General features: G+C 39.1%; 2 non-coding genes across 2 annotated transcripts; both read left to right on the top strand.

The window, feature by feature from the left end:
- The first annotated feature begins 234 nt into the window (after positions 1-234).
- LOC148580594 (small nucleolar RNA R71) lies at positions 235-341 on the top strand. Its single transcript, XR_015899665.1, has one exon. It is a non-coding gene; the product is annotated as a small nucleolar RNA R71 (small nucleolar RNA).
- A 12,776-nt stretch (positions 342-13,117) lies between these two features.
- Positions 13,118-13,225, top strand: LOC148580593 (small nucleolar RNA R71). Its single transcript, XR_015895827.1, has one exon. It is a non-coding gene; the product is annotated as a small nucleolar RNA R71 (small nucleolar RNA).
- The last annotated feature ends 12,134 nt before the right edge of the window (positions 13,226-25,359 follow it).

Genomic DNA, 25,359 nt, shown 5'->3' with positions numbered 1-25,359 from the left:
ATCATCTTGTTTTGAGCTAGCAGTGCATCCACATTGTTTAGCTCTATTACTCCTCTAGTGTTGCCCTTTTCAGAAGCATAGAAGTAGTCATTCTCAGCTACAGTCTCAATGACATCTATGGCTTCTTCAATGATCTTCTTCTTGTTCAGAGATCCTCCGGATGAGTGGTCTACTGTCTTCTTTGATTCATAAGAAAGACCTTCATAGAAAATGTGTAACTACACCCATTCATTGAACATATCTGGTGGGCACCTTCTTGTCAGATCCTTAAACCTCTCCCATGCTTCATATAAAGTCTCACCATCTTGTTGCCTGAAAGTTTGAACCTTAGCTCTCAACCTGTTGATTCTTTGAGGAGGATAGAATCTCGCTAAGAATTTGTTCACTACATCTTCCCAGGTTGTTAAGCTCTCCTTTGGGAAGGATTCCAGCCTTTTAGATGCCTTGTCCTTGAGTGAGAAGGGGAATAGAAGCAGTCTATAGGTGTCAGGATGAACACCATTAGACTTCACAGTATCACAGATCCTCAGGAAGGTGGTTAGATGTTGATTAGTGTCTTCTTGGACACCCCCTCCGAACGAACAGTTGTTCTGAACAAGGGTGATGAGCTGTGGCTTAAGTTCAAAGTTATTGGCATGTATAGTTGGCATTTGGATGCTACTTCCACAGTTTCCTGGGTTTGGATTGATGTAAGATCCCAGAACTCTTCTCTCTTGCCCAGCATGATGCACTAGGCCTTCTCTGCTATGGTTGTGAGCCTCTTCTTCATGATGGTTCTCCATATTCTCAGCCATGTCTAGTTCAAAATACTTCTCTTCTTCCTCCGTACCAACTACTCTCTTTCCTCTTGCTTCCCTCCTTAATCTAAGGAAGGTCCTCTCAGGTTCAGAATCAAAGGAAGTTGAAGTCCCGCTTCTTCTACCTGTCATACAACCAACAAGGCAAAAGCAAGAAGGGGGTAGATGCAAAGAATATTCGTGTTAGAAATGCTGTTAGTGTGAGTGATGCAAGTGACAGTGTGCAAAAGGACAATGGTCCTATTCCGACGCTAGCGGGAACCGACAGATGATTAGTCATGCAGTGACAGCGCATATGGATTTGTTTTCATCCGAGAGGATCTTACAGCTTGCCATGGAAGGAGGTAAAACATGGTTGGAAGAAGGCAGTAGGAAAGCAGAAGTTTAGAAGCAACAAAGCATCTCCATACGCTTATCTGAAATCCCACCAATGAATTACATAAGTATTTCTATCTTATTTTCTATTTTATTTATATTTTAATTATCAAAACCTCATAACCATTTGAATCTGCCTGACTGATATTTACAAAGATGACCATAGCTTGCTTCAAGCCGACAATCTCCGTGGGATCGACCCTTACTCAAGTAAGGTTTATTACTTGGACGACCCAGTGCACTTACTGGTTAGTTGTGCGGAATTGTGAAAAAGAATTGAGATTAAGATTGTGCGTACCAAGTTGTTGGCACCATTGAGATCACAATTTTGTGCACCAAGAGGTTCTCTTCAACTCTAGGTTCCCAAGGAGGTTCAGCATCGCCTAAGTCTTCAACCACTTCTTCCTCTTCTTCAATGTGCATAGGCTCCTCCAATTGCTCTAGTACAAAATAACATCCCTCATTTTCCACCGGAGTTTCCAATCTCTCTTTCATGCCATGCTTTTCAATTAATTCTCCACATGTGACCATAGGAGTGCTTTGAGTGCTCAAATATTGGGAGATTAAAATGCGTACTACCTCGGTCAAGGTAGCCACAAATTCTAGTGTCTCCCTTTGCATTTCTCCTTGCCCTTGAAGTATGAGGCTAAGGGTTTCATCTATTGAGGATTGGGGTGGATAGGAGGGTTCATTGTCTTGGAGAAAGGGTTCATGATAGGAAGGTGGTTCTTCTTGATAAGGATGTGGTAGTGTATATTGAGGTGGTTCTTGGGAGTATTGATATTGGAATGGTGGTTCCATGTATGGCTCATATAGTTCAAAAGGAGATTGATATGGTGGATATGGGTCAAGGTCATATGGAGGTGCTTGGTAAAAAGAGGATTGTGAGTATGGTTGAGGATTATGTTGAGGATATGGCTCATAAGCATATGGTGGTGGTTCTTGAAAATCACAAGGAGATTCACCATAGCCATTAGATTAGTATGCATCATAGAATGGCTCTTCTTCATAGTACATTGGTGGAGGTTGTTGCCAAGAGGATTGATCATATGCATATGGCTCCTCCCACCTTTAGTTATCCCATCCTTGATACACATCTTCATTGTAGCTTTCATTACCTACAACATAGTTGTAATCACACTTATAGCTAAAGTGAGAATTCATGGTGGAAGGAAAAAATAAAATTCAAAAGCTAATAGAAAAATAATGAAACAAAGTCCTAAACTAGCAAAGACTAGCAAACAATCCAAAAATCAAGCTATTCACAATATTCACATATGTACAATAACCAATAACACAACACCATTGCAATTCCTCGGCAACAGCGCCATTTTGATGAGATGACTTTCGTGTGGTTTAGAATTTCACTAAAGAAGTCTCGTTGTAAATTATAGTTTCTAAACCAACAATAATCCTTTCATACAAAAGATTGTTTGTCACTAGAACAAACCCCTAAATTTATAAACCGAAGTATTGAACCTCGGGTCGTTCTCCCTAGGAATTGCAACAAAGTGTCTTGTTATTGGATGAGAAACATGAAAAGTAAATGCTAAAGGAAATCAAATGACAAAAAGGCCTTGGCAAGGGTTGGTGGTCAAGGATCTCTATCCTAATCACTAACCACACCATGAGAATTGGCAAGGATCAACCCCATTAAGTCATCCTCTAACTAATAAAGGAAAGTCAAATGAGCTATGTCAATCCAAGTCCATAAGTCCTAGTTCTCTACCAAATCAATTAGTGAGATCTAGCGTTAATGGCTCTCAATCGTCAATCACTTAGACATTAGTAACTCAAGAGTTCCTAAGTTACCTTCCCAAGCCAAGAGCATAAAATTCTACTCTAAAATCCTTTCAAGCATTTTATCAAACACTTGGAAGGCATAAAAGGAAAGCATAGTAAAATTTCAAGAAAAGTAAATCTACACTGCAAGGAATTAAACAACAAAAAATCAAATCAACAATAAAGGAACATGAATCATAAAGTGCATTAAAATGAAAATAGGAGAAACAAAAGTGCATCAACATAAAAGTAAAGGCTTACAAGAATTAAATGCAAAACTAAAGAAAGGAATGGTAGAAGAAGAAGAAGAATTACAAAAGGAAAAGTAAATCAAAGCATGAAATTAACCTAGATCTAAGAATTCCTAATCTAGATCTAACCTAATCCTAATCCTAGAGAGAAGTGAGAGCTTCTCTCTCTAAAACTAACTAATCCTAATCCTAATGAGTGTGTAAATGATGCTAAGTATGTGAATCCCCTTCAATCCTTGGTCCTTTAAAGCACTTTGGCGCCAAAATTGGTTGAAAACTGGGCCCCACAGCTTCTCAGAAATCGCTGGGCATGTTTTCTATTTAAAAATCACGTGCGCCCACCGACACGTATGCGTATAGCATGTGTGCACGTCCTTTGCCTTTTCGTGATCCACTTGTGCGCGTATAGTGCGCGTGTGCGTAGATGAAGATATCCAAATCTTTGGCTTTTTCATGTGTTCTCCACTTTGCATCTCTTCACTCCTTCGATTCATTCCTAGCCTTTTCAACCAGAAATCACTTTACAAACACATCAAGGCATCTAGTGGAATCAAAGGTGAATTAAATTTACCTAATTAAAGACCTAGAAAGCATGTTTTCACCCTTAAGCACAAATTGGGAGACAATCATGAAACCATGCTATTTCATTGAATAAATGTGGGTAAAAGGTCATAAAATCACCTAAATTAAGCACAAGAAAAACCCTACAAAGGGGGTTTATCAGTGTGCTAATAGGCCTTTTTTCTTGTAGTGGTCCGAATTCCTCCCTTTTTGTGTTTGATTGGATGGGGTGGTGGGATCTTCTCCGTGTGGCATATTTCCCTGTAGACGTCTACTAGGGATACCAGAAGTGGGGTGTAGTACTTGTATTTTCTGGGTTTTCTGTGTTTGGTTCTTCCTTTCTTTTTGACTCTTTATCCTTATCTCGGTAGGAGAAATTAGCTTTGGAGGTCTCTCCCAATCGTGAGTTCTCTTCTATGTTAATGTACTTCCCGGCTCGCTCCTGCACTTTGTTCAAGGAAGTGGGGTGTCTTTTGGATATAGATTGGCTGATCAATGGCCCTTCTCTTAGGCCATTGATCAGCCCATGATGGCTGCTTCGGTGGGGAGATTCTATATTTCCAGACACGCTTTATTGAATCTCTCCATGTATTCTCGTAGATATTCCCGATCTCTTTGCTTCATTCCTAGCAGACTTGGGGTGTGCTTGGTTTTATCCTTTTGAATAGAAAACCTAGCCAAGAATTTCTTGGCGAGGTCATCGAAACTGGTAATCGACCTTAGGGGCAGGCTGTCGAACCACTTTATTGCTGTTTTGGTGAGGGTGGTTGGGAAAGCTTTGCAGCAAATTGCGTCAAAGGCCTCGGTAAGGTACATCCGACTCCTAAAATTACTGATCTTGAGGTGGTGGCTTGGATCGGTCGTTGATGACATGTCATCATGTCATATTTTTCTATGTTTTTTCATACAAGAAATTGATTATTAGTGCTTAAATATTGAATGCTTTTGTGCTTAAATAGTATATTTCTTTGACCTTTTGATTTTATAAACTTTGTAGGAAATAAGAAAAAAAGAAGCAAAAAAGCACAAAATAAGCTAAAAAGGAGAAAAAAAAGGAATTCTTGGGCACACTTTGAAGCTGGAGCACACTTTGATGCCTTAGGCCACGCTTTTAAAAGTGTGGCCCATGATTTAAACAGAGAAAGGGCTGTTGGCGCAAAAATGTCACGACGCACATGCGTACAAGACGCGCACGCGTCGAGCAAGGAATTTTGAAGACCCACGCATATGCATGCATGACGCGTATGCATGGATGTAATTAGCGTTCATTTGCAAAGAGAACGCTACGTTGCATAAGTGAACGTTTTCATGCAATTTCAAAATTGGAATTAGAATTTTGCAACCCACGCGCACGCGCACATGACGCGCACGCGTCGATGGAGAATCTAGAAGGAAGCACGCGGACGCATGGGAAGCGCTGAAGCATGGAATCAACATTTTCCCACCCACGCGCAAGCGCACATGACGCGTACGCGTGGGGTAGCGTTCATTACATGAACGCTGCATTCGTTTTGTGAACGCTGCAAGGGACGCGTACGCAGAAGTGACGCGTACGCGTCGATGAGCCAAAAACACCAGGGACGCGCAAGCGTACAGCATGCATACACGTAGGGTAGCACTCACTAAGCCAACGTAGCGCTCACAAAGTTAACGTTGCAGGGGACGCACACGTGTACATGACGCGCACGCATCGATGGGCGAAATTGCAAAAGTACGCGCAAGCATGCAGGACGCGTACACGTGGGTGCCCGAATGCTCCGTTTTCTAAATGAACGCAGCGCTCTCCTGGGAGCAGAACTTTGGCTTAATTCATCTTATTCAAGCCCAATTGATAATTCAAAGCAAGCAGAGCCCAGTATCATCACTCAAAGGCAAAAGAGATAGTTAGATTTCGAATTTCATTTGAATTGTAATTTGTTTTCAATTTCAATTTCATTTTCATTTTGTAAAGCCTATATAAAAGCATCAGTTTCATTTTAAAAAGATGCATCTGTTAGGCTACTAGGCAGTAGTAGGACTAGGAGTAAGAGTATAATAGAAGGCTCTTGATGAGAGAACTTTTGCGTGGTCTAGAAATTCGCAGATAAAGCCTCGTAGGTATAGCTTCTAAACCAACAAAAGTCCTTTCATACAAACGTTTTGTTTGTCACTTAAGCAAACCCAATAAAATTGATAACCGAGTATTTAAACCTCGGGTCGTCTTCTCAAGGAATTACAGGGAGGTATGACTTATTATTAGCTATGAAAAAGGTAGAATTTTGGGTTTTTAATGTGTAAGATAAAAAGCAAGAATAGTAAATGGCAAGAAAGTAAATTGTAAGGAATTAATTTAAATAAATAATAAAACTCTTGGAAAGGTATAAGAACTGGAAGTCCTATCTTAGTTATCCTTATCAATTGTGATGAGAACTGGATTTTTCTCCCATTTTGTTAATCTCTAACTATGAAGGTAAGTTAAGTGGATGAATTAATTTGAATCCTCAAGTCCTAGTCTTTCCTTGGGAAAGGCTAGAGTTATTGGAACTTGAATTAATTCTTGAAAAATTCCAATTTTTAGTCAACACCTCGAGTTTGATAACTCAAGTGTCACCAATTATTTAACCAAAGCCAAAAGGGAAAATTCTAATTTAAACTGAAGACATCATAAATGGAATAAAGCAATCATAAATCTGAAACACATCAAACTATGTTTAAACATAAATTCAAATCTAACATGAATTAAAGTAACAAAATAAAAGTAGAAAAATAAAAGTAGAAAAATAAATTAAAGGAACATTGAACCTGTGATGAAGAAGAAATAATCCTAAAACTAAATCCTAAGAGAGAGGAGAGAACCTCTCTCTCTAAAAACTACATCTAAAACTAAAAATTATGAATTATGACCTGGTGATTATGAATGGATGCATTCCCCCACTTTATAGCCTCTAATATGTGTTTTTCGGGCCGAAAACTGGATCAAAAACAGCCCAGAAATCGCCCCCAGCGATTTCTGTTACGTTCAGGTCGCGGCAAAGTGACGTGGAGGCGTCATCCACGCGTTCGCGTGGATTGCATTTTTGCCAGGTCATGCGTCCGCGTGATCCACGCGTTCGTGTTTCCTGGCTTCAAGGAAGCTATGACAAATTATATATCGTTGCGAAGCCCCGGACGTTAGCTTTCCAACGCAACTAAAACCATCTCATTTGGACTTCTGTAGCTCAAGTTATGACCGTTTGAGTGCGAAGAGATCAGGCTGGACAGCTTAGCAATTTCTTCAACTTCTTGTATTTCTTCCATTTTTGCATGCTTTCTTTCCATCCTCTGAGCCATTCATGCCCTGTAATCTCTAAAATCACTTAACACACATATCACGGCATCGAATGATAATAAGAGAGGATTAAAGTTAATAATTTAAAGGCCAAAGAAGCATGTTTTCAATCATAGCACAAAATCAAGAAGGAAAACGTAAAACATGCAAATAGTATGAATAAGTGGGTAAAGAGTTGATAAAAACCACTCAATTAAGCACAAGATAAACCATAAAATAGTAGTTTATCAGCTCTCTTTGATACACTTTTATTTTTCTGCACTTTCTATATTTCCGTCTTCAATTCAGTTTATGAAACTTCGATTTCTGCAACCTCTGCTGCAATTTCCTTTTCTGCAACTTTACAATTCTGTTTATGATTCAGTCTGATTTAGTTTTCCTGTAATTTAAATTTACTGTTAGTCGTTTGGTGCACAAAATTGTGATCTCCAGGCTCGAACAAATCCTGGTAATGGCTCCAAAGATTGGTGCTCTGATCTTAATTCATAATTGTCACAACTTCGATACAACTAACCAGCAAGTGCACTGGGTCGTCCAAGTAATACCTTACGTGAGTAAGGGTCGAATCCCACGGAGATTGTTGGTATGAAGCAAGCTATGGTCACCTTGTAAATCCCAGTCAGGCGGATATAAAATAATCATGGAGTTTTCGAATAATAAATAATAGAATAGGGATAGAGATACATATGTAATTCATTGGTGAGAATTTCAGATAAGCGAATGGAGATGCTTTTCGTTCCTCTGAACCTCTGCTTTCCTGCTATCTTCATCCAGTCAGTCTTACTCCTTTCCATGGCTGGCTTCATGTAATACATCACCACTGTCAATGGCTACTTTCGGTCATCTCTCGGGAAAATGATCCAATGCCCTGTCACGGCACGGCTAATCGTCTGGAGGCATCACCCTTGTCAATGGCTTCATCTTATCCTCTCAGTGAATAATATGCTCACGCACCCTGTCACGGCACGGCTATTCATCTGTCGGTTCTCGATCATGCTGGAATAGGATTTACTATCCTTTTGCGTCTGTCACTAACGCCCTGCAATCGCGAGTTAGGAGCTCGTCACAGTCATTCAATCATTGAATCCTACTCGGAATACAACAGACAAGGTTTAGACTTTTCGGATTCTCTTGAATGCCGCCATCATTCTAGCTTACGCCACGAAGATTCCGGTTAAGAGATCTAAGAGATATTCATTCTAGCTTAATTCATGTAGAACGGAAGTGTTTGTCAGGCACGTGTTCATAGGGGAGAAGGATGATGAGCGTCACACATAATCATCACCTTCATCACGTTCTTGGGTGCGAATGGATATCTTAGAAGCGAAATAAGAAGAATTGAATAGAAAACAGTAGTACTTTGCATTAATCTTTGAGGAACAGCAGAGCTCCACACCTTAATCTATGGAGTGTAGAAACTCTACCGTTGAGAATACATAAGTGGAAGGTCCAGGCATGGCCGAGATGGCCAGCCCCCTAAACGAGATCACAGGATCAAAATACAATCCAGGATGCCTAATACAATAGTAAGAGGTCCTATTTATAATAACCTAGCTACTAGGGTTTACATGAGTAAGTATTTGATGTATAAATCCACTTCCGGGGCCCACTTGGTGTGTGTTTGGGCTGAGCTTAAGTGTTGCACGTGCAGAGGCCATTTGTGGAGTTGAACGCCAGTTTTTGTGCCAGTTTGGGCGTTCAACTCTGGTTTTGGATCCTTTTCTGGCGCTGGACGCCAGATTTGGGTAGAAAGCTGGCGTTGAACGCCAGTTTACGTCGTCTATTCTTGGCCAAAGTATGGACTATTATATATTTCTGGAAAGCCCTGGATGTCTACTTTCCAACGCAATTGGAAGCGCGCCATTTCGAGTTCTGTAGCTCCAGAAAATCCACTTTGAGTGCAGGGAGGTCAGAATCCAACAGCATCAGCAGTCCTTTTTCAACCTCTGAATCTGATTTCTGCTCAAGTCCCTCAATTTCAGCCAGAAAATACCTGAAATCACAGAAAAACACACAAACTCATAGTAAAGTCCAGAAATGTGAATTTAACACAAAATCTATTAAAAACATCCCTAAAAGTAACTAGATCCTACTAAAAACATACTAAAAACAATGTCAAAAAGCGTATAAATTATCCGCTTATCACAACACCAAACTTAAATTGTTGCTTGTCCCCAAGCAACTGAAAATCAAAATAGGATAAAAAAAATAGAATATACTATAAATTCCAAACTATCAATGAAACAGAGCTTCAATCATATGAGCGGGACTTATAGCTTTTTGCCTCTTGAATAGTTTTGGCATCTCACTTTATCCATTGAGGTTCAGAATGATTGGCATCTATAGGAACTTCAGATTTCGAATAGTGTTATTGACTCTCTTAGTTCAGTATGATGATTCTTGAACACAGCTTCTTTATGAGTCTTGGCCGTGGCCCTAAGCACTTTATTTTCCAGTATTACCACCGGATACATAAATGCCACAGACACATAATTGGGTGAACCCTTTCAGATTGTGACTCAGCTTTGCTAAAGTCCCCAATTAGAGGTGTCCAGGGTTCTTAAGCACACTCTTTTTTTTTGCTTTGGACCTTGACTTTAACCGCTCAGTCTCAAGTTTTCACTTGACACCTACACGCCACAAGCACATGGTTAGGGACAGCTTGGTTTAGCCGCTTAGACCAGGATTTTATTCCTTTAGGCCCTCCTATCCACTGATGCTCAAAGCCTTGGGATCCTTTTTATTTCCCTTGCCTTTTGGTTTTAAGGGTTATTGGCTTTTTTGCTCTTGCCTCTTGGTTTTAAGAGCTTTGGCTTTTTCTGCTTGCTTTTTCTTTTTCTTTCTATATTTTTTTTTCGCCTATTTTTTTTCTGCAAGCTTTGTTCTTTGCTGCTTTTTCTTGCTTCAAGAATCATTTTTATGATTTTTCAGATTATCAAATAACATGTCTCCTAGTCATCATTCTTTCAAGAGCCAACATATTTAACATTCTTAAACAACAACTTCAAATGACATATGCACTGTTCAAGCATACATTCAGAAAACAAGAAGCATTGTCACCACATCAATATAATTAAACTAAGTTCAAGGATAAATTCGAAACTCATGTACTTCTTGTTCTTTTGAATTAAAACAGTTTTTATTTTAAGAGAGGTGATGGATTCATAAGACATTCATATCTTTAAGACAATGTTACTAACTACTAATGATCATGTAATGAAGACACAAACACAGATAAGCACATAACATAGAAAACGAAAAACAGAAGAAGTAAGAACAAGGAATGAATCCACCTTAGTAATGGTGGCGTTTCCTTCTTGAGGAACCAATGATGTCCTTGAGCTCTTCTATGTCTCTTCCTTGTCTTTGTTGCTCCTCCCTCATTGCTTTTTGATCTTCTCTTATTTCATGAAGCATGATGGAGTGCTCTTGATATTCCACCCTTAGTTGCTTCCAATAATTGTGTGGAAGAAAATGTATCCCCTGAGGTATCTCAGGGATCTCTTGATTTGCAGTCAAATGTTCTACCACTGAGCTATAGACCCTTGATGGAAGCTTTTGTCTTCCCTTTTCTCTTTCTAGAGGTTTCTCTGGCCTTAGGTGCCATCAATGGTTATGGAAAAAACAAACAAGCTATGCTTTTACCACACCAAACTTAGAATGTTGCTCGCCCTCGAGCAAAAGAAGAAAGAATAGAAGAAGAAGAAGATATAGAGGAGATGGAGGGAGGTGTGTATTCGGCCATATGGGTGGGATTGGGTGGGGAAGAGATGTTGAATTTTGAAGGTAAGTGGGTGTAAGGATGTGAGTGGTAAATGGAAAACAGAAGGGATGATCATGAATGGAAAGAGAGATGATGAGGTAGGTGGGGATCCTGTGGGGTCCACAGATCCTTAGGTGTCAAGGCATTTACATCCCTGCACCAATTTAGGCATGTAAAATGCCCTTGCACACAACTCTGGGCGTTCAGCGCCAGGTTGGTGCCCATTTTGGGCGTTTAACGCCCCTTTGCTGCCATTTCTGGCGTTGAACGCCAGAACTATGCTTGTTCTGGGCGTTCAGCGCCAGGATGCTCCCATTCTTGGCGTTCAGCGCCAGAACTATGCTCTGTTCTGGCGTTTGAACGCCAGACAGATGCTCCTCCAGGTGTGATTTTTCTTCTGCTGTTTTTGATTCCGTTTTTGATTTTTTTGTTTATTTTGTGACTCCACATGATCATGAACCTAAGAAAACATGAAAAACAATAAAAATAAGAATTAGATAAACATTGGGTTGCCTCCCAACAAGCGCTTCTTTGATGTCAATAGCTTGACAGTGGGCTCTCATGGAGCCTCACAGATGTGCAGAGCTTTGTTGAGACTCTCCAACACCAAACTTAGAGTTTGGATATGGGATTTCAACACCAAACTTAGAGTTTGGTTGTGGCCTCCCAACACCAAACTTAGAGTTTGACTGTGGGGGCTCTGGTTGACTCTGCTTTGAGAGAAGCTTTTCATGCTTCCTCTCTATGGTTGCAGAGGGAGATCCTTGAGTTTTAAACACAAGGGAGTCCTCATTCCATTGAAGGACTATTTCACCTCTGTCAACATCAATCACAGCTCTTGCTGTGGCCAGGAAAGGTCTTCCTAGGATGATGGATTCATCCTCTTCCTTTCCAGTATCCAGGACTATGAAATCAGCAGGGATGTAAAGGCCTTCAACCTTTACTAACACGTCCTCTACTTGTCCATAAGCCTGTTTTCTAGAGCTGTCTGCCATCTCTAATGAGATTTTAGCAGCTTGCACCCCATAGATTCCCAGTTTCTCTATTACAGAGAGGGGAATGAGGTTTATTCCTGAACCAAGGTCACACAGAGCCTTAAAGATCATGGTGCCTATGGTACAGGGTATTATGAACTTTCCAGGATCCTGTCTCTTCTGAGGCAATGTCAGTTGATTCAGATCACTTAGTTCATTGATGAACAAGGGAGGTTCAACTTCCCAAGTATCAATGCCAAATAATTTCGCATTTAGCTTCATGATTGCACCAAGAAACTTGACAGTTTGCTCTTCAGTAACATCCTTATTCTCTTCAGAAGAGGAATACTCATCAGAGCTCATGAAGGGCATAAGGAGGTTCAATGGAATCTCTATGGTCTCTAGATGAGCCTCAGAGTCCTTTGGTTCCTCAGAGGGAAGCTCCTTATTGATCACTGGACGTCCCAGGAGGTCTTCCTCCTTGGGATTCATGTCCTCTCCTCTCCTCACAGGTTCGGCCATGGTGCTTATGTCAATGGCCTTGTACTCTCCTTTTGGATTCTCTTCTGTATTGCTTGGGAGAGTACTGGGAGGGATTTCAGTGATCCTTTTACTCAGCTGGCCCACTTGTGCTTCCAAATTTCTAATGGAAGATCTTGTTTCATTCATGAAACTCACAGTGGCCTTGGATAGATCAGAGACTAGATTTGCTAAATCAAAAGCATTTTGTTCAGAGTTCTCTGTCTGTTGCTGAGTTGATGATGGAAAAGGCTTGCTGTTGCTAAACCTGTTTCTTCCACCATTGTTAAAGCCTTGATGAGGCTTTTGATCCTTCCATGAGAAATTTGGATGATTTCTCCATGATGAGTTATAGGTGTTTCCATAAGGTTCACCTAAGTAGTTCACCTCTGCTATTGCAGGGTTCTCAGGATCATAAGCTTCTTCTTCTTCTCAGGATCATAAGCTTCTTCTTCAGAAGAAGCCTCTTGAGTACTGTTGGATGCAGCTTGCATTCCATTCAGACTCTGAGAAATCATATTGACTTGCTGAGTCAATATTTTGTTCTGAGCCAATATGGCATTCAGAGTATCAACTTCAAGAACTCCCTTCTTCATAGGCGTCCCATTACTCACAGGATTCCTTTCAGAAGTGTACAGGAACTGGTTATTAGCAACCATGTCAATGAGTTCTTGAGCTTCTGCAGGCGTTTTCTTTAGGTGAATGGATCCACCTGCAGAAGTGTCCAGTGACATCTTTGATAGCTCAGATAAACCATCATAGAATATATCCAGGATGGTCCATTCTGAAAGCATGTCAGAAGGACACTTTTTGGTCAACTGTTTGTATCTTTCCCAAGCTTCATAGAGGGATTCACCTTCTTTCTGTCTGAAGGTTTGAACATCAGCTCTAAGCTTGCTCAGCTTTTAAGGAGGAAAGTACTTGGCTAAGAAAGCCGTGACCAGCTTATCCCAAGAGTTCAGGCTGTCTTTGGGTTGAGAATCCAACCATAATCTAGCTCTGTCTCTTACAGCAAAAGGGAAAAGCATGAGCCTGTAGACTTCAGGATCTACTCCATTAGTCTTAACAGTATCACATATCTGCAAGAATTCAGTTAAGAACTGAAAAGGATCTTCAGATGGAAGTCCATGAAACTTGCAGTTCTGCTGCATCAGAGAAACTAATTGAGGTTTCAGCTCAAAGTTGTTTGCTCCAATGGCAGGAATGGAGATGCTTCTTCCATGTAAATTGGAATTAGGTGCAGTAAAGTCACCAAGCATCTTCCTTACATTATTATTATTTTCGGCTGCCATCTCCTCTGCCTGTTCGAAAATTTCTGAAAGGTTATCTCTGGATTATTGTATTTTAGCTTCTCTTAATTTTCTCTTCAGAGTCCTTTCAGGTTCTGGATCTGCTTCCACAAGAATGTTCTTATCCTTGCTCCTGCTCATATGACAAAGAAGAAGACACAGAAAAATAATAATATTAGGGATCCTTTTTTCCCAAGCACAGAGGTTCCCTTATGTGAGTAGAAGAAAAGAAGAAAAGAAAATCTGAACTCAGAGAGAGAGGGTTCGGATTTTTGGTGAGTTGAAGGAAAGATGTTAGTATATCAATAAATAGAATAAGATGGGAGAGGGAGAATTTTCGAAAATAATTTTTGAAAAAGAGTTAGTGATTTTTGAAAATGGTTTTTGAAAAATGTTAGTATTTTTCGAAAATTTTTGAAATAAAAAATAAAAAATAGAAATAATTAGTTAATTAAAAAGAAATTTTTAAAAGAGAGGGAAGATATTTTCGAAAATTAGAGAGAGAGAGTTAGTTAGGTAGTTTTGAAAAAGTTAAGAAACAAACAAAAAGTTAGTTAGTTAGTTGAAACAAATTTTTAAAAGATAAGAGGTTAGGAAGTTAGAAAAGATATTTTGAAAAGATATTTTTGAAAAAGATAAGATAAGAAGATATTTTTGAAAAGATATGATAGAAATTAGTTTTGAAAAAGATTTGATTTTTAAAATCTCAATTAATGACTTGATTCATAAGAAATCACAAGATATGATTCTAGAACTTAAAGTTTGAATCTTTCTTAACAAGCAAGTAACAAACTTCAAATTTTTGAATCAAAACATTAATTGATTATGTTATTTTTGAAAATTATGATATAAAATAAGAAAAAGGTTTTTGAAAATTATTTTTTTGGAATTTTTGAAAATAACCATGAATTTTGAAAAAGATTTGAATTTTGAAAAAGATTTTGAAAAAGATAAGATTTTCAAATTGAAAATTTGATTTGACTCATAAGAAACAACTTGATTTTAAAAATTTTTTGAAAAAGTCAATCCAAATTTTGAATTTGATGAGAGAAAAAAAAGGAAAGATATTTTTTTGACTTTTGAAAATTTTTTTTTATAAAAAACATGAAAATTATGCAATGCATGAAATTTTTAGATCAAAACATGTGATGCATGCAAGAATGCTATGAATGTCAAGATGAACACCAAGAACACTATGAAGATCATGACGAACATCAAGAACATATTTTTGAAAAAATTTTAATGCAAAGAAAACATGCAAGACACCAAACTTAGAATTCTTTAATGCTTACGCACTAAGAATTCAAGAATGCATATGATAAACATGAAAAGACACAAAACAAAAAATCATCAAGATCAAACAAGAAGACTTACCAAGAACAACTTGAAGATCATGAAGAACACCATGAATGCATGAGAATTTTCGAAAAAATGCAAGATGCACATGCAATTGACACCAAACTTATGACATGACTCATGACTCAAACAAGAAACAGAAAAATATTTTTGATTTTTATGATTTTCTAATTTTTTTTGGATTTTTGTATAATTTTTTTGAAAAGATTTGGGAAAAAGGAAGTAATGAATTCATAGTCCTCAATCAAAATCCTGGGAATTAGACATGGCTTCATGGCCAGTCAAGCTAAAACATGTTATATGAAACACTAGAATTCATTCTTAAAATTTTTGAAGAAAAATATATTTTTGAAAACATTTTTTTTTTCGAAAACAGGTGAGAAGATTTTTTTGAAAAATTTTTGAAAATAAAACAAAAAGAAAATTACCTGATCTGAGCAACAAGATGAACCGTCAGTTGTCCAAACTCGAACAATCCCCGGCAACGGCGCCAAAAACTTGGTGCACAAAATTGTGATCTCCAGGCTCGAACAAATCCTGGTAATGGCTCCAAAGATTGGTGCTCTGATCTTAATTCATAATTGTCACAACTTCGATACAACTAACCAGCAAGTGCACTGGGTCGTCCAAGTAATACCTTACGTGAGTAAGGGTCGAATCCCACGGAGATTGTTGGTATGAAGCAAGCTATGGTCACCTTGTAAATCCCAGTCAGGCGGATATAAAATAATCATGGAGTTTTCGAATAATAAATAATAGAATAGGGATAGAGATACATATGTAATTCATTGGTGAGAATTTCAGATAAGCGAATGGAGATGCTTTTCGTTCCTCTGAACCTCTGCTTTCCTGCTATCTTCATCCAGTCAGTCTTACTCCTTTCCATGGCTGGCTTTATGTGATACATCACCACTGTCAATGGCTACTTTCGGTCATCTCTCGGGAAAATGATCCAATGCCCTGTCACGGCACGGCTAATCGTCTGGAGGCATCACCCTTGTCAATGGCTTCATCTTATCCTCTCAGTGAATAATATGCTCACGCACCCTGTCACGGCACGGCTATTCATCTGTCGGTTCTCGATCATGCTGGAATAGGATTTACTATCCTTTTGCGTCTGTCACTAACGCCCTGCAATCGCGAGTTAGGAGCTCGTCACAGTCATTCAATCATTGAATCCTACTCGGAATACCACAGACAAGGTTTAGACTTTCCGGATTCTCTTGAATGCCGCCATCATTCTAGCTTACGCCACGAAGATTCCGGTTAAGAGATCTAAGAGATATTCATTCTAGCTTAATTCATGTAGAACGGAAGTGTTTGTCAGGCACGTGTTCATAGGGGAGAAGGATGATGAGCGTCACACATAATCATCACCTTCATCACGTTCTTGGGTGCGAATGGATATCTTAGAAGCGAAATAAGAAGAATTGAATAGAAAACAGTAGTACTTTGCATTAATCTTTGAGGAACAGCAGAGCTCCACACCTTAATCTATGGAGTGTAGAAACTCTACCGTTGAGAATACATAAGTGGAAGGTCCAGGCATGGCCGAGATGGCCAGCCCCCTAAACGAGATCACAGGATCAAAATACAATCCAGGATGCCTAATACAATAGTAAGAGGTCCTATTTATAATAACCTAGCTACTAGGGTTTACATGAGTAAGTATTTGATGTATAAATCCACTTCCGGGGCCCACTTGGTGTGTGTTTGGGCTGAGCTTAAGTGTTGCACGTGCAGAGGCCATTTGTGGAGTTGAACGCCAGTTTTTGTGCCAGTTTGGGCGTTCAACTCTGGTTTTGGATCCTTTTCTGGCGCTGGACGCCAGATTTGGGTAGAAAGCTGGCGTTGAACGCCAGTTTACGTCGTCTATTCTTGGCCAAAGTATGGACTATTATATATTGCTGGAAAGCCCTGGATGTCTACTTTCCAACGCAATTGGAAGCGCGCCATTTCGAGTTCTGTAGCTCCAGAAAATCCACTTTGAGTGCAGGGAGGTCAGAATCCAACAGCATCAGCAGTCCTTTTTCAACCTCTGAATCTGATTTCTGCTCAAGTCCCTCAATTTCAGCCAGAAAATACCTGAAATCACAGAAAAACACACAAACTCATAGTAAAGTCCAGAAATGTGAATTTAACACAAAATCTATTAAAAACATCCCTAAAAGTAACTAGATCCTACTAAAAACATACTAAAAACAATGTCAAAAAGCGTATAAATTATCCGCTCATCATTGTTCTCAAGATCTCTTCGATTGCTTGATTTACTGCTTTCTTTAAATTCCCTGCACCCTAGTCTCTTTACATTTGCTGCACTTTACATTTCTTGCTCTTTAAGTTTCAGTCAATTTACTTTCTGCATTTTATAATTTCTGCAATTTACATTCTGCTGCTTAGATTTCATTCAATTCATCAATGTTAGCTTGACTAAACTAATCATATCACTAAAGTTGCTTGATCCATCAATCCCTGTGGGATCGACCTCACTCTTGTGAGTTATTATTACTTGATGCGACCCGGTACACTTGCCGGTGAGTTTGTGTGGAAATCTAATTTTCACCCATCAAGTTTTTGGCACCGTTGCCGGGGATTGATTTAGATTGACAATGATTAAGTGGTCGAGAAGTCTAGATTAAGCATTTTCTTTGTTTTGTTCTTTTAAATTTTTTGTTTTAAGCTGATAGCAAGGTGTTTAAGTTATTACCTCACTAAGAAATTCTCATCTGAGACATGAATTTCAATTTCTTTGGTGATTGTGTTTAACAAAATGAATTTCAACTCATCTTTTGATCAAACAAATTTCATGGGATATTGCTCACCATCACAATATGATTCAAGTCATTATCCTAATGGTGGATGAGAATATCACCAAGAAATCACATATTCTGAGCAACCCAACTATTAGGGATATGCTCCATAGCCACAAATTGATCAAGCAAATCACGAGATATTATCCAGAACCACAAAATGATTTATGTCATTATCCTCATGGTGTCTGGTCATATCAACAAGAGTGTGAACAATCAAGTGAAATGAATTTCCTCCCAGAGCCACAAAGTAACCCATACTGTTATGACATTGACACAAACTTCGGCTGGGAAGGGAAGTTCAATGCTCCATATGCTATTCATACAAAGACATCATCACTTGATCCTGCTAGCAATGAATTCATACAAGATTTCTCTCCAAGACCACAACATGATCCACATTGTGATGAATTCGTTAATAACTCACATTGTGGGAGGGAGGATCAAAACCAGAGAGCATTTGATAGTTCATACTCCACTTATCAAGGGCCATCATCACTTGAACAGACCTTTAATTCATTTATGCAAAATTGTCCACCCTCCACTCCCAGTTTCTCATTTGAAAATTCTTTATCACTTGATTATGCCTCAACACAAAGTTTCCTCCAAGATCCATACATCTCACTTCACCAACCATAAAATTCCTTCCACAATTCACAAAATTCACTCCATACCCCTCAAAACAACTTCACCATACCACATCCATGTCCACAAAATTACTCTCAACCTTCATCTCTTGAGCTAGTAGAGGATCTCCTTCAAAAATCCAGAGATTTATTGGAAAGACAAGAACAATCCTGGAAAAGGCAAGAAATCCTCCTCAAGAAGATGGATGGGCACTTAGAGCAAATAAGGATAAACTTAGAAATATCAAATAGTGAGGATGAAGACCAATTTATGGGTGAGGAAGTGGAAGAAAAAGAAAAAGAGGTCTCTGTGTCAAGTAAAATGGCAATGAAGGATGTGGTGGTAGAGGTATATGAGCCCAGGATTTTATATTCACAAAAGCTACTGGAGGTGACAAAGGAACTTGAAGATTTACCCCCAAAGGATTTAATGGAAGATCATGAAGAACAAAGGGAGGAAGCCAATCAAGGGAGTTCACACTCAATTGAAGCAAAGAGCTACATAGATGAAGGACTCATTGAACCACCAATGCAAGAAGCTGCCGAGGAAGAAAACACTCCAACAATCATACAACACCCAAGTCTTGATATCCAAAAAGTGAAGGCAACTGACAAAAGCACCGAGAAGAGGATTGTGACCAAGATACCAAGGACAACATTCAAGAAAAGGTCAACTGCAAACAATCTTACCCCTGATCCAGCAAGCAAGTTCAAACCAGCAAATAACAAAAGGAAGCTTGCTGAGAGGAAACCAAGAAAGGGGACACTGACTAGTTCTTCTCTCCCCTTGAGGTCATTCCTCTTAACAAACTGGATGAAGAGGAAGAAAGTGAAGAACAACATGTCAAGCTAATGACGCTAAAAAAGCGCTTGTTGAGAGGCAACCCAACCTTCGGTAACATTTCATTTCTCTGCTTTATTTATTTTATCTCTTTGCTTTGTTTAATTTCAATAAATTGGCATATGATTACATTCTAAGTTTGGTGTTGCCCTGCAACAATCTGTTTTTAATTTTTATTGATGATTGCATCAATTCTAAAGTGTCACACTAAGTTTTTAAGTTTGGTGTGCCACTTAATTTTCTATGCAATAAATTCAGCAACACCACTTGTCTACATAATCATAATGCCTTTACAGTGTTATCTTTCTTTTGGTTTGACACTTTATTATTCTTTTTGTTTTTAGTCATTTCTTTGTTTTTAATGCTTTCATTTATTTTGCTCCTTGACTGTTTTTCTTAAATACCTCACCAAGAAATCCTTACTCATGACAGATTATTGGCTTGGTGATTGTATTTAACATACAACAGTTTCATTTTCTTAGTTTTATTTCAAATAAATTGACATGTGACTGCATTCTAAGTTTGGTGTTGCTATGCAACAAAATTTATTTCTAAATCCATACTGGATACTTGCATCAATTCTAAGTGAAAATGTCACACTAAGTTTGGTGTTCCACTTATATTTTTAAGCAATGTATCAAGCACACCCTCTTATGTTTGTAATCACAATGTCTCTGTTTCCTGTGCCTTGATGGTTATTCTTAATTTTTCCTACTTAAATACATGTACTACTAACATTTCATTGTGTAAGACACTTGATGAGCGGATAATTTATACGCTTTTTCGCATTATTTTTAGTATGTTTTTAGTAGAATCTAGTTACTTTTAGGGATGTTTTCATTAGTTTTTATGTTAAATTCACATTTCTGGACTTTACTATGAGTTTGTGTATTTTTCTGTGATTTCAGGTATTTTCTGGCTGAAATTGAGGGACTTGAGCAAAAATCAGATTCAGAGGTTGAAGAAGGACTGCTGATGTTGTTGGATTCTGACCTCCCTGCACTCAAAATGGATTTTCTGGAGCTAAAGAACTCAAAATGGCGCGCTTCAAATTGCATTGAAAAGTAGACATCCAGGGCTTTCCAGAAATATATAATAGTCCATACTTTGTTCAAGTTTAGATGACCAAAACTGGCGTTCAACGCCAGCTCTCTGCCCAATTCTGGCGTCCAGTGCCAGAAACAAGTTGCAAAGTGGATTTCAACGCCCAAACTGGCACAAAAGCTGGCGTTCAACTCCAAGAATGACCTCTCCACGTGTAGACTTCAAGCTCAGCCCAAGCACACACCAAGTGGGCCCCAGAAGTGGATTTATGCATCAATTACTTACTTCTGTAAACCCTAGTAGCTAGCTTATTATAAATAGGACTTTTTACTATTGTATTTGACATCCTGAGTTTTATCTTTGGATTATCTTTTGATCTATTGATCACGTTTGGGGGCTGGCCATTCGGCCATGCCTGGACCTTCATTACTTATGTATTTTCAACGGTAGAGTTTCTGCACTCCATAGATTAAGGTGTGGAGCTCTGCTGTTCCTCAAAGATTAATGCAAAGTACTATTGTTTTCTATTCAATTCATCCATGGAGAGGAAGCAGAAAAAGCTTCTCTCAAAGCAGAGTCAACCAAAGCACCCACAGTCAAACTCTAAGTTTGGTGTTGGGAGGCCACAACCAAACTCTAAGTTTGGTGTCAAACCCCCATATCCAAACTCTAAGTTTGGTGTTGGGAGGTCTCAACAAAGCTCTGCACATCTGTGAGGCTCCATGAGAGCCCACTGTCAAGCTATTGACATTAAAGAAGCGCTTGTTGGGAGGCAACCCAATGTTTATTTATCTAATTTTATTTTTGTTTTTCATGTTTTCTTAGGTTCATGATCATGTGGAGTCACAAAATAAATATAAAAATTGAAAACGGAATCAAAAACAGCATAAGAAAAATCACACCCTGGAGGAAGCACCTGTCTGGCGTTCAACGCCAGAACAAAGCATGGTTCTAGCGCTGAACGCCCAAAATGGGCAGTATCTGGGTGCTGAATGCCCAAAAGGGGCAGCATCTGGGCGCTAAACGCCAGAATTGCACCCTGGAGAAGAGCAGGCGCTGAACGCCCAGAACAAGCATGGTTCTGGCGTTCAACGCCAGAAATGTGCAACAAATGGGCGTTGAACGCCCAAAATGGGCACCAACCTGGGGCTGAACGCCCAGAGTTGTGTGCAAGGGCATTTTACATGCCTAATTTGGTGCAAGGTTGTAAATCCTTGAACATCTCAGGATCTGTGGACCCCACAGGATCCCCACCCACCTCACCCTCTCTCTCTCCATTCATGATCATCCCTTCTGCTCTCCATACACCACTCACATCCATACACACATCCCTCCATCTCCTCCATTTCTTTTTCTTTTTCTTCTATTCTCTCTTCTTTTGCTCGAGGGCGAGCAACATTCTAAGTTTGGTGTGGTAAAAGCATAAGCTTTTTGTTTTTCCATTACCATAGATGGCACCTAAGACCGGAGAAACCTCTAAAAAAGGGGGAAGAGAAAACAAAGGCTCCCACCTCCAAGTCATGGGAGATGGAAAGATTCATCTCAAGGGTCTATAGCTCAGTGGTAGAACATGTGGCTGCAAATCAAGAGATCCCTGAGATACCTCAGGGGATGCATCTTCCTCCACAAAACTATTGGGAGCAAATCAACACCTCCCTAGGAGAATTAAGTTCCAACATGGGACAACTAAGGGTGGAACATCAAGAGCACTCCATCATCCTTCATGAAATAAGAGATGATCAAAAAGTAATGAGGGAGGAGCAACAAAGACAAGGAAGAGACATAGAAGAGCTCAAGGACATCATTGGTTCCTCAAGAAGGAAATGCCACCATCACTAAGGTGGACTCATTCCTTGTTCTTACTTTCTCTGTTTTTCGTTTTCTCTATGTTAAAGTGCTTATCTATGTTTGTGTCTTCATTACATGATCATTAGTAGTTAGTAACTTTGTCTTAAAGTTATGAATGTCCTATGAATCCATCACCTCTCTTAAATAAAAAATGTTTTAATTCAAAAGAACAAGAAGTACATGAGTTTCGAATTTATCCTTGAACTTAGTTTAATTATATTGATGTGGTGACAATGCTTCTTGTTTTCTGAATGAATTGCTTGAACAGTGCATATGTCTTTTGAAGTTGTTGTTTAAGAATGTTAAATATGTTGGCTCTTGAAAGAATGATGACAAGGAGACATGTTATTTGATAATCTGAAAAATCATAAAAATGATTCTTGAAGCAAGAAAAAACAGCAAAGAACAAAGCTTGCAGAAAAAAAAAAGAGAATAGGCGAAAAAAAAAAGAGCGAAAAAAATTAGAAAGAAAGGAAGAAAAAGCAAGCAGAAAAAGCCAATAGCTCTTAAAACCAAGAGGCAAGAGCAAAAAGCCAATAACCCTTAAAACCAAAAGGCAAGGGCAAATAAAAAGGATCCCAAGGCTTTGAGCATCAGTGGATAGGAGGGCCTAAAGGAATAAAATCCTGGTCTAAGCTGCTAAACCGAGCTGTCCCTAACCATGTGCTTGTGGCGTGTAGGTGTCAAGTGAAAACTTGAGACTGAGCGGTTAAAGTCAAGGTCCAAAGCCAAAAAAGAGTGTGCTTAAGAACCCTGGACACCTCTAATTGGGGACTTTAGCAAAGCTGAGTCACAATCTGAAAAGGTTCATCCAATTATGTGTCTGTGGCATTTATGTATCCGGTGGTAATACTGGAAAACAAAGTGCTTAGGGCCACGGCCAAGACTCATAAAGAAGCTGTGTTCAAGAATCATCATACTGAACTAGGAGAGTCAATAACACTATCTGAACTCTGAGTTCCTATAGATGCCAATCATTCTGAACTTCAATGGATAAAGTGAGATGCCAAAACTATTCAAGAGGCAAAAAGCTACAAGTCCCGCTCATCTGATTGGAGCTATATTTTATTGATAGTTTGGAATTTATAGTATATTCTCTTCTTTTATCCTATTTGATTTTCAGTTGCTTGGGGACAAGCAACAATTTAAGTTTGGTGTTGTGATGAGCGGATAATTTATATGCTTTTTGGCATTGTTTTTAGTATGTTTTTAGTAGAATCTAGTTACTTTTAGGGATGTTTTCATTAGTTTTTATGTTAAATTCACATTTCTGGACTTTACTATGAGTTTGTGTGTTTTTTTGTGATTTCAGGTATTTTCTGGCTGAAATTGAGGGACTTGAGCAAAAATCAGATTCAGAGGTTGAAGAAGGACTGCTGATGCTGTTGGATTCTGACCTCCCTGCACTCAAAATGGATTTTCTGGAGCTACAGAACTCAATATGGCGCGCTTCCAATTGAATTGGAAAGTAGACATCCAGGGCTTTCCAGCAATATATAATAGTTCATACTTTGCCCAAGTTTAGATGACGCAAACTGGCGTTCAACGCCAGCTCTCTGCCCAATTCTGGCGTCCAGCGCCAGAAACAAGTTGCAAAGTGGAGTTCAACGCCCAAACTGGCACAAAAGCTGGCGTTCAACTCCAAGAATGACCTCTCCACGTGTAGACTTCAAGCTCAGCCCAAGCACACACCAAGTGGGCCCCAGAAGTAGATTTATGCATCAATTACTTACTTCTGTAAACCCTAGTAGCTAGCTTATTATAAATAGGACTTTTTACTATTGTATTTGACATCCTGAGTTTTATCTTTCGATTATCTTTTGATCTATTGATCACATTTAGGGGCTGGCCATTCGGCCATGCCTGGACCTTCATTACTTATGTATTTTTAACGGTAGAGTTTCTGCACTCCATAGATTAAGGTGTGGAGCTCTGCTGTTCCTCAAAGATTAATGCAAAGTACTACTATTTTCTATTCAATTCATCTTATTTCGCTTCTAAGATATTCATTCGCACTTCAACCTGAATGTGATGAACGTGACAATCATCATCATTCCCTATGAACACGTGCCTGACAACCACTTCCGTTCTACATTAGATTGAATGAGTATCTCTTAGATCTCTTAATCAGAATCTTTGTGGTATAAGCTAGATTGATGGCGGTATTCATGAGAGTCTGGAAAGTCTAAACCTTGTCTGTGGTATTCCGAGTAGGACTCTGGGATTGAATGACTGTGACGAACTCCAAACTCACGAGTGTTGGGCGTAGTGACAGACGCAAAAGGATAGTAAATTCTATTCCAGTATGATCGAGAACCTCCAAGATGATTAGCCATGCAGTGACAGCACATCGGACCATTTTCACAGAGAGGAATAGGATGCAACCAACGACAAGGGTGATGCCTTCAGACGATTAGCCATGCTGTGACAGAGCATTTGGACCATTTTCCCGAGAGGATTGAAAGTAGCCATTGGCACCGGTGACATCCTTACATAAAGCCAGTCATAGAAAGGAGTAAGACTGATTGGATGAAGACAGCAGGAAAGCGGAGGTTCAGAGGAACGAATGCATCTCCATGCGCTTATCTGAAATTCTCACCAATGATTTACATAAGTATTTCTATCCTTCTTTTACTACTAAATTTCGAAAACTACATAACTATTTTATATCCGCCTGACTGAGATTTACAAGGTGACCATAGCTTGCTTCATACCAACAATCTCCGTGGGATTCGACCCTTACTCACGTAAGGTATTACTTGGACGACCCAGTGCACTTGCTGGTTAGTTATGCGAAGTTGTGAAGATATGTTTAGACCATGGTTCTGTGCATCCGTTTTTGGTGCCATCGCCAGGGAATCAATTTCGAACAATAATTCACAACCTGAGTAACAATTTTGCATACCAACACTCATGATCCATCTTAGACCCATCACCACTGCTCTAATTGTTGCTTGAGGATGAGCAAGCATACTGAGTTTGGTATGGGAAGAGGAAGAATATGAGGATAAAGACAACAACAAGGAAGATGAACCACAAGGTGATAACGCTCCTTTCTCCTCCTACGTATTTCCAGCACTGTAATGTACATGATTGTCTTTATCTTCTCTGTATGCATGTGTGTTATGAATAAGCATAGTTTGATTACTGATTTTTAACATCTTGCTGTGACATTATGACTACCATCTTGAATTGCGTAAGTTCTAAGCAATTAAC

Source organism: Arachis ipaensis, chromosome B10 (genome assembly GCF_059453495.1).
Source record: "Arachis ipaensis isolate K30076 ecotype BB chromosome B10, ASM5945349v1, whole genome shotgun sequence".
Lineage (NCBI taxonomy): Eukaryota > Viridiplantae > Streptophyta > Magnoliopsida > Fabales > Fabaceae > Arachis > Arachis ipaensis.
Note: the sequence above shows the minus strand (reverse complement) of the source record. Positions and strands in the feature narration are given on the sequence as shown.